Here is an 8,224-nt window from a genome sequence, read left to right as displayed (position 1 = left end):
GGGCTGGGTAGTTCTGGATGAGCATTTTCGTACAGGACCCAGGTGTCAACATGCATGTAACATATCCTTTATTAGCCAAGTAAATATTTGCTTTACTAAGTCCTTCTTCTGTTCATTCTCAGTGCTCATGAAACTGTAATTTACAGCCCTTAGGGTATCTGCTATACCATCAAATATATTTCATTATATTTAATAGCACCCTCCCAGGGATGGCAAATACTGCTTCAAAGCAGTGAGAATCAGAAGAGGACAGAAGCCCAGAGTGTCCTGTTCTCATCTGTTTCCCCTGAAACTGAGGAGATACTTAAAATTTTTGGATGGATAGGTGAACAGAGTTAAGACCACATATTGAACTACTGAACTCAAATTTATTTATTGCTTTTTAAAAAGATACTTATTTAAAAAAATTTTTTTTCAAACTTTAAACTTTTTATTTTTTACTGTTTTTTTTTTTTTTTTTTGTATACCAAAACAAAACTAACCATGTTGTGATGGTTTCAGGTGGACAGTGAAGGGACTCAGCCATACATATACATGTATCCATTCTCCCCCAAAACTCTCCTTCTATCCAGGCTGCCTAACAGCATAACATTGAGTAGTGAACTTGTATACATTTAAAGACTAGAGCGTTACATTTAAAGACTAGAGAATACATTTAAATAATTAGAAATATCTGTGTGTGAGAATGCTGATCTGGGTCTAATCACATAAGTGATAACAGGAGTAAATGTAAGTGAGGCCCCATCCTTCTGTCCAAGGGTTCGAGCACAGAAGACATCTGCCATGTTTTTAGCAATGCATGGAAAGGACTTTGTGGTTACCCAGAGAGACAGCCCTGGATCATATTAACAGGTGTAGGATCTGGAATGTCAGAAGCAATCATCCCACTTTTGTCCTTTTCCACATCACATCTGTGGTATTATGTGCAGTTCTGAACTGTCCCCATTGAGGGTGGGGACAGTATAAAAACTAGAGAATATTTGGCAAAGACTCCCAGGATGTGGGGGAAAAAATCAAACCATGTCACACAGAGAATAGTTGGAGGACTGGGCAAGTTTTGCTTGGAGGAATGCAGGACTGTTTAAGTTATTTTTATTTATTTGAAAGGTTAACATTGAGAAAACAGACTGGATTTATCCGATATGACCACAAAGAGTGGATTAGAACCAAATTTTAATTCCATACAAAGAATAACTTTTTCCAAGATCAAAGTTAGCCAAGAAAGGACTATGGAATGGCTCTCTTACATAGACTGAGGTATTCTGGCAGCTGTCTATATGTCAGTGATATTGTGGAGGAACACTTAATCAGGGGCTCCTGAGTAAATGCAGATACTGCTTGGGTTGGTCCCCAGTGGAGCCTGATCTCACCTGCATTTCTAACAAGCCCCCAGGTCATGTCGACTCAGTAGCCTCTAAGGTTCTTTTCAAGTCTGAGACTTTGACTTCTATGCAGTTGATTGTGTGTCCTCTCCTCTGGGCTTCCAGGTGGCACCAGTGGTAAAGAACTCACCTGCTAGTGCAGGAGACAGAAGAGATGAGGGTTCCCTGTGTCTGGGATGATCCCCTGGAGGAGGGCATGACAACCCACTCCAGTATTCTTGCCTGGAGAATCCCACAACAAAGGAACCTGGTGGGCTCTCTCCACAAAGAGTTGGACACAACTTAGAGATGTAGCATGCACACACACCTTTCCTATGCAGACTTCATTTCCTTTGATTTCTAAGTATAGCCTGCTGCAACCTGGTGTAAGGAGAGACCTTTGGGAAACTTCCCAACAAAACCAAAGTTCCCTATGAATGTCATGCAGTGGTTTTTCACTGTGGAAGAACAGAAAGGACTAATAGACTGTGACCATTGTTCTTAGTTCAGAGGTGCCAAACCATTCTCTTTCCTGAAAAGTGGGCCTGGTATTTGTAGAGATGGAGAATGAGTCAAAATCTTTCTTCCTTTTTGGAAAGGAAAAAATCTTTCTTCCTTTTTGCTTTGTACATCTGTATAAACAGATCAGGGAGAAACTTGTAACTTTGCCTCTCAAATAAGACAAAAATAAATTTTAAGTGCATTTCCTCATGGCTTCATCAGTTTCCCTCCCAGTTAAAAGGGTCAAAACGCCATCTCCTCTTGCTGGAAAGCATCCCAGAAGTCTCTCAAGGGCTTGGATGTAGGCTGGGGATGGTCCTGTCACCTCTCACCTCCCCATGTTTGGCAGAGACTGCAGCCTGCATACCTCTCCCCGAAATTCTTTTTCCTTCCTTCCTTTGTCATAGAACCTCTGGTTCTTAACTATAGGCCTGTGACTTCCCAGAGAAAGAGATCCTGTTTCTGAGATTCCTCTGCTCATTTTCCTGATCTATCTTTAAATGTCAATAATGATGGAAAATGACATTCCACTCAGGAATAATAGGAATGATAAAAGCATTTTTTTTTTAATGAAGCATTGCCGTTTTATCCAGGATGCTGAAAAGGGTGTGCTGTGGTCCAAGGAACAGAGAGAGTCTTTGATCATCAATTGTGATAAACAGTGCAGGAGAAAGAATGCTGTGTTTGGCTAGGAAGTCTCTGTGGAACTTCATGAATCACATGTCTCCCCGTCTGTTAGGGGTAAAGGGGCCTGGTGGTGTAAAGGGGCCTGATGGAGTAGGAGTCAGAGAAGGAGCAATTTCTGTCACTGGTGAGAACGGTGGCATGGAGTCTACGGTAGTCCGTCTATTCACTGGTGGTTTCCTCTGATAAGACAAAAATCAAGACACAAGAATGCATCTATAAATACTCAACATAAAAATATTACATAGCCATTACTTGAATAATAAAACATTGTTAAGTTTATTATAGATAAGAGAATTTTCAGTCAGTACCATTTTTTTTTTTTTAGTTTTATTAAAAGTATCAGCTTCTTCTAGTTCTCTGTATGTGTAGGACAGTTAATGAAATTTCATTGTTTGTATTTGATCGTTGAAAAGAAAATCAACTACTTTCTTTCCAACCTGTTGTTCCAGCCAATCCCTTTGGAAAGAACAACTGGAAGAGTTGGAACCCCCACCGCCGCAAATGTTTAAGCATGCTTCTGAAGGTAGCAGAGTTATAAGAAAGTGAGGTTATGGACTCGAGATTCCGGGGAGGCAAGAATCCCAGGGAGGCAATTGGCAATCCCAAAAGTAGTGGCTGAAAGGCTGGAAGCTGAGCAGGACTTTTAACAAACTCACAGGGCTAGGGGACAAAAGTTCCAAGTTCAGGGGCTGCCGGGGAGAAGGAGTGAAGGAAGGGCATTGCAACCCTCTCCAGTATTCTTGCCTGGAGAATCCCACGGACAGAGGAGCCTGGTAGGCTATACACGTTCCTGGGGTTGCAAAGAGTTGGACACGACTGAAGCGACTTAGCACGCAGGGAGAAGGAGACTTAATAAGTAACCAGTCTTACAGCTAGAACTCCCAAGACCTCACCCTGGGAGTAAGAATGAACCAGGGGGACTTGTTCTAATCAACTCAGTCTCCGTATGGATCAAGGTGGTCTGTGAATGTTGTGTCCATAGTCTACACAGTCTAGGAAAAAAAAAAATACTTTCTCTTTGGAGGAAGGCAATTTCATCTAGAACCTCAAATTGTCTACAGTTTTCAAAAACAATGTTAACTGCTCAATCAACAACAACCAGGTTTAAAAAAAGTATCAGAGGGAGTGGTGGGGGACAAGACTGGACTGACAATGAAAAAAAAAATTAGATCAGAGAGGCAGATCCTCAGGAGATCCAAATAGTTGTAATTACTAGACACTGACTTTAAAATAGCTATGATTAAAATGCTCAAGGGATTGAAAGATAAGATGGTGACTTTGACATAAAATGGACATTTTAGAGCTGAAAAGTGGAAGGAAAGAAATACAATATGTTTAAGAAATTATGATTTATTAAATGGTTTCACGTATTTATATATATGAATATATGTATTTTTTTTAAATTGAAGTTCCTTCTCAGATATTATTAGTAGGATACATGTAATGAAAATTTGAGGGGACTTTGGCTTAATAACTGTCTTCAACATTTTCAAAAAATTCTAAGGCTTTTCAAACAAATTCACAAGTGTTCTTCCATTAATTAGTATTTTGTTAGTATGTGGAACATTCTTAATTCATAATAAGTGACTTAAAGTTGTATTAAAAACAAGATATAAATGGGAAATTAGCCAATATTATGATGCTTGCTTGCTTGCTAAGTCACTTCAGTCGTGTCCAACTCTGTGCGACCCCATAGACAGCAGCCCACCAGGCTCCTCTGTCCCTGGGATTCTCCAGGAAAGAACACTGGAGTGGGTTGCCATTTCCTTCTCCAATGCATGAAAGTGAAAAGTGAAAGGGAAGTCGCTCAGTTGTGTCTGACCCCTCGCGACCCCATGGACTACAGCCCACCAGGCTCCTCCGTCCATGGGATTTTCCAGGCAAGAGTACTGCAGTGGGGTGCCGTCGCCTTCTCCGAATATTATGACGACAAACCCTCAAACATGATTTCACGTTTCCTATGTCTTTCCCTTTATTTTCCTGAGCCTTCATTCTTCACTCAAGTGCTGATAGTGATAGAAAAATCAAGAATGAAAACTTACACAGGTATTGCAGAGTTCATAAAGCCTCTGAAGGCACTGTAAGGGGGAAAAGAAAAACCAAAACAGTTATCTGACACTTAATTGTTAGGAAATTTTGTTTCAGTTCAAAGATTTTTTTTAAGTTCTCAAAAAAAAATTACTTCCAAGAGGAAATTACAAAAATTACTTTAAGGTCTGTGAATAATAAAGGAGCTTGTTGTAATGTTAATTGGACAATCTTATGAAGAGAATGGAGTTAGGAGTTAGCCGAGAAGAGTACTGGTACAAAAATTTTCCAGAGATGAGCAGCCTCACTAAAAAAAAAAAAAGCAACAAGGATCCATAGAAACATAGAGATTCATCCCTGCCTATGAAAGGAAAGGACAGTCAAGTATCAAGGTGAGAAACAGAGAGCTATATGCTTTGGCAGTTCTCTCTGAGCAGAAACCTGAGCTTTCAAAGATGTTCCAAGCATCTTCAGGGAGATGAGAAGAAGCAAGCAATATACCAAGAAGCCGCCATCTACAGATCAAAAAGTCTATATGAAACATAATTCCTGAAAATAAGTATAAATTGATCTCTGAGCTTGTTTAGCAAAAGAGAGAGAGACAAAGACATTTGTCAGTTGAGATAAAGTGTTCTAAAAGGAATTAATTGCACGTGTAACTTTTTAATGAGGACTTTTAGATATTAGATTGAATGAGTTTACCATGTGATACAAGAATAGTTGATATGGGCTCATTCTGTGATGGATCCTCTGAAAAGTAAAGACATAATATTAAGTTGTAAAAACAAAATATTCTGGTGATTTCTGGGTTCTACATTATTGAAGTCAGATTATGCTAAACTTGTAAAAGCAGTTTTACGACTTACGTTGTCCCCTTATTTGCGAAAGAGAAGAATCTAAATCAGTTGCACACTGAGAACGGTGGTGTTCACTCAGACAAGAGATAACTCAAGGCTGATGTTCTGATTTTCACAGGCCTAGAGAGGTCTGTTTCTCTGGAGATGATTTTCCCAACTGGCAGAACTGTCCACAGAATTCCTAGCCATGCCAGTGAGGCTGGTTCCTATGCTTCCCACCTTAGATTTTTTTCATTTTTACCTTGGAGAAAATATATTTTTTAATGTTTTTCAAATATAGTTGATTTACAGTATTGTATTAATTTATGCTTACAACAGAAATTATGGCACACTGACTCAGTTATGCATATATATTCTTTTTCATATTCTTTTCAATATAGGACGTTGAATGTAGTTCCCGTGTGCTATATAGTAGAACTTTGTTGTTATCCATTTTATGTGTGGGCTTCCCTAGTAGCTCAGACTGTAAAGGATCTACCTGCAGTGTGGGAGACCTGACTTTGATCCCTGGATTGGGAAGGTCCCCAGGAGAAGAAAATGGCAGCCCTCTCCAATATTCTAGCCTGGAGAATTCCATGGACAGAGGAGCCTGGTGGGCTACAGTCTGTGGGGTCGTAAAGAGCTGGACACGACTGAGTGACTAACACACACATTCTATATGTAATAGTTTGCATCTGCTAATCCCAAACTCACAATCCATCTCTCCTCCATCCCACTTTCCCTTGGCAACTACAAATCTGTTCTTTATGTCTATGAGTCTATTTCTGTTTTGTAGATAAGTTCATTTGTGTTGTATTTTAGACTCCACACATAAGTGATATCATATTTGTCTTTCTCTGTCTGACCTAACTTCACTTGGTATGATAATCTCTAGGTTCATCTGTGTTGCTACAAATGGCATTATTAATATTTCATTCTTTCTTATGACTAATACTCCATTGTATATATACTACATCTTCTTTATCCATTCATCTATCAGTGAACATTTAGGTTGCTTCCATGTCCTGGCTATTGTAAATAATGCTGCTATAAACACAGAGGTGCACGTATCTTTTCAAATTATAGCTTTGTCTGGATATATGCCCAGGAGTGGAATTGCTGGATCATATGGTAGTTCTATTTTTATTTTTCCAAGGGACCGCCATACTGTTCTCCATAGTAGCTGCACTAATTTACATTCCCATCAACAGTGTAGGAGGGTTCCCTTTTCTAAGAGAAAATCTTGTAATCATACTTTATGCTCCTGAAAATATTACTTCTTGAAAATGTCTCACATATTTTCTCTTTAAATCACATTTTCCTAGGAGACCACAAATATTCCTAATTTAGGTGGTTTTTAAAACACACACACACACACACACACAATTACCTGCCAGTTTAAGAAGTAATCATGGTGAATTTCAGGATAAAATTCTTGTACCTGTGAAAATTGAGAGACAGAATATGGAGACTGAGGAAATAGATGTAATGATAATAATAGTAATTAACTAGGAGGCTTGGACTTTGAGTTCCCAAAAGGCAGGGACTATGTTTTGTCATCTGAGTAGTTCTGGCACCTTGCATGATCGCCCATCTCAAGAAACATTTGTTTTTAGAATAAGCAAATGAATATTGTATCTGTTAACATCAGTCACTAATCTGTTTTAGTACCAAAAATATGATCTCAAATACAAGCATACCTAGTTTTATTGTGCTTCACAGAGAGTACATATTTTTCAAAACAAATCGAAGGTTTGTGGCAACCCAGTGACGAGCAGGTCTACTGTCCATGTTTCCACTAGCACTTGCTCACTTCGTGTCTCTGGGCCACAGTTGGGTAATTCTCAAGTGTTTCAGGCTTTTTCATTATTATTATATTTGTCATGGTGATCTGTGCTCCGTGATCTTTAATGTTACTACTCCGACTTGCTAAAGGCTCAGATGATGGTTAGTGTTTTTTAGCAATAAATTATTTTTCAATAAAAGTGCACATGGTTTAAAAATAAATTTTAGAAAAGGAAAAATTTAAGCAAACAAAAAATATTAAGGTGCACATTGTTTTGCAGATATAACGCTGCTGCATACATACATAATAGGTTATAATATAGATATAAGTTTTATATGCACTGGGAAGCTAAGAAATTCATATGACCCGCTTTCTTGAGATAGTTGCTTTATTGTTGTGGTCTGGAACTGAACTCGCCGTATCTCCGAGGTAAGCCTGGAATCATCTCATTGTGTTCACTTTCTCCTTTGTTCACAGTAACAACCTGAGCTGCAGTCTTCCTAAACCACCATGGGGCTTCTGATTGTCTCAGAGTTCATCAAGGGCTTCTCCAGAGCAGTCAACGCCCCTTCCTCCACCAGCACTTCTCAACCTTGGCTGCCCAGTGGAACAGTCACCTGGGAAGATGATAAAAATCCTGATGCCTGCATCACACCCCAGGCCAATTAAGTCAGGCTTGGGAGGGCAGGACCCAGGCCTTAGAACTTTGTCAAGTTTCCCAAGCAATTCCAAAATGCAGCCAAGATTGAGAACCACAGCTGTGCTCTGAGGCCAGGCGAGGTTCCCTGCTACGTTTGACTCAAATCTGTTGCTTTTCTGACAGCCTTCTTTTGTTTTTCTAACAGGTTGTTGTTGTTGTTGTTTTTAATATTTATTTGTATTTATTTTTTTGGTTTCTGTGGGTCTTTTGTGGCATGTGGGATCTAATTCCCTGACCAGGGATAGAACCCAGGTCCCCTGCCTGGGGAGCTCGGAATCTTAGCCACTGGGCCAGCAGGGAAGCCCTCTAACAGGGTTTTTAAAGA

This window comes from Bubalus bubalis, chromosome 7 (genome assembly GCF_019923935.1).
Source record: "Bubalus bubalis isolate 160015118507 breed Murrah chromosome 7, NDDB_SH_1, whole genome shotgun sequence".
NCBI classification, from domain to species: Eukaryota; Metazoa; Chordata; class Mammalia; order Artiodactyla; family Bovidae; genus Bubalus; species Bubalus bubalis.
This window is presented reverse-complemented; position numbering follows the sequence as displayed.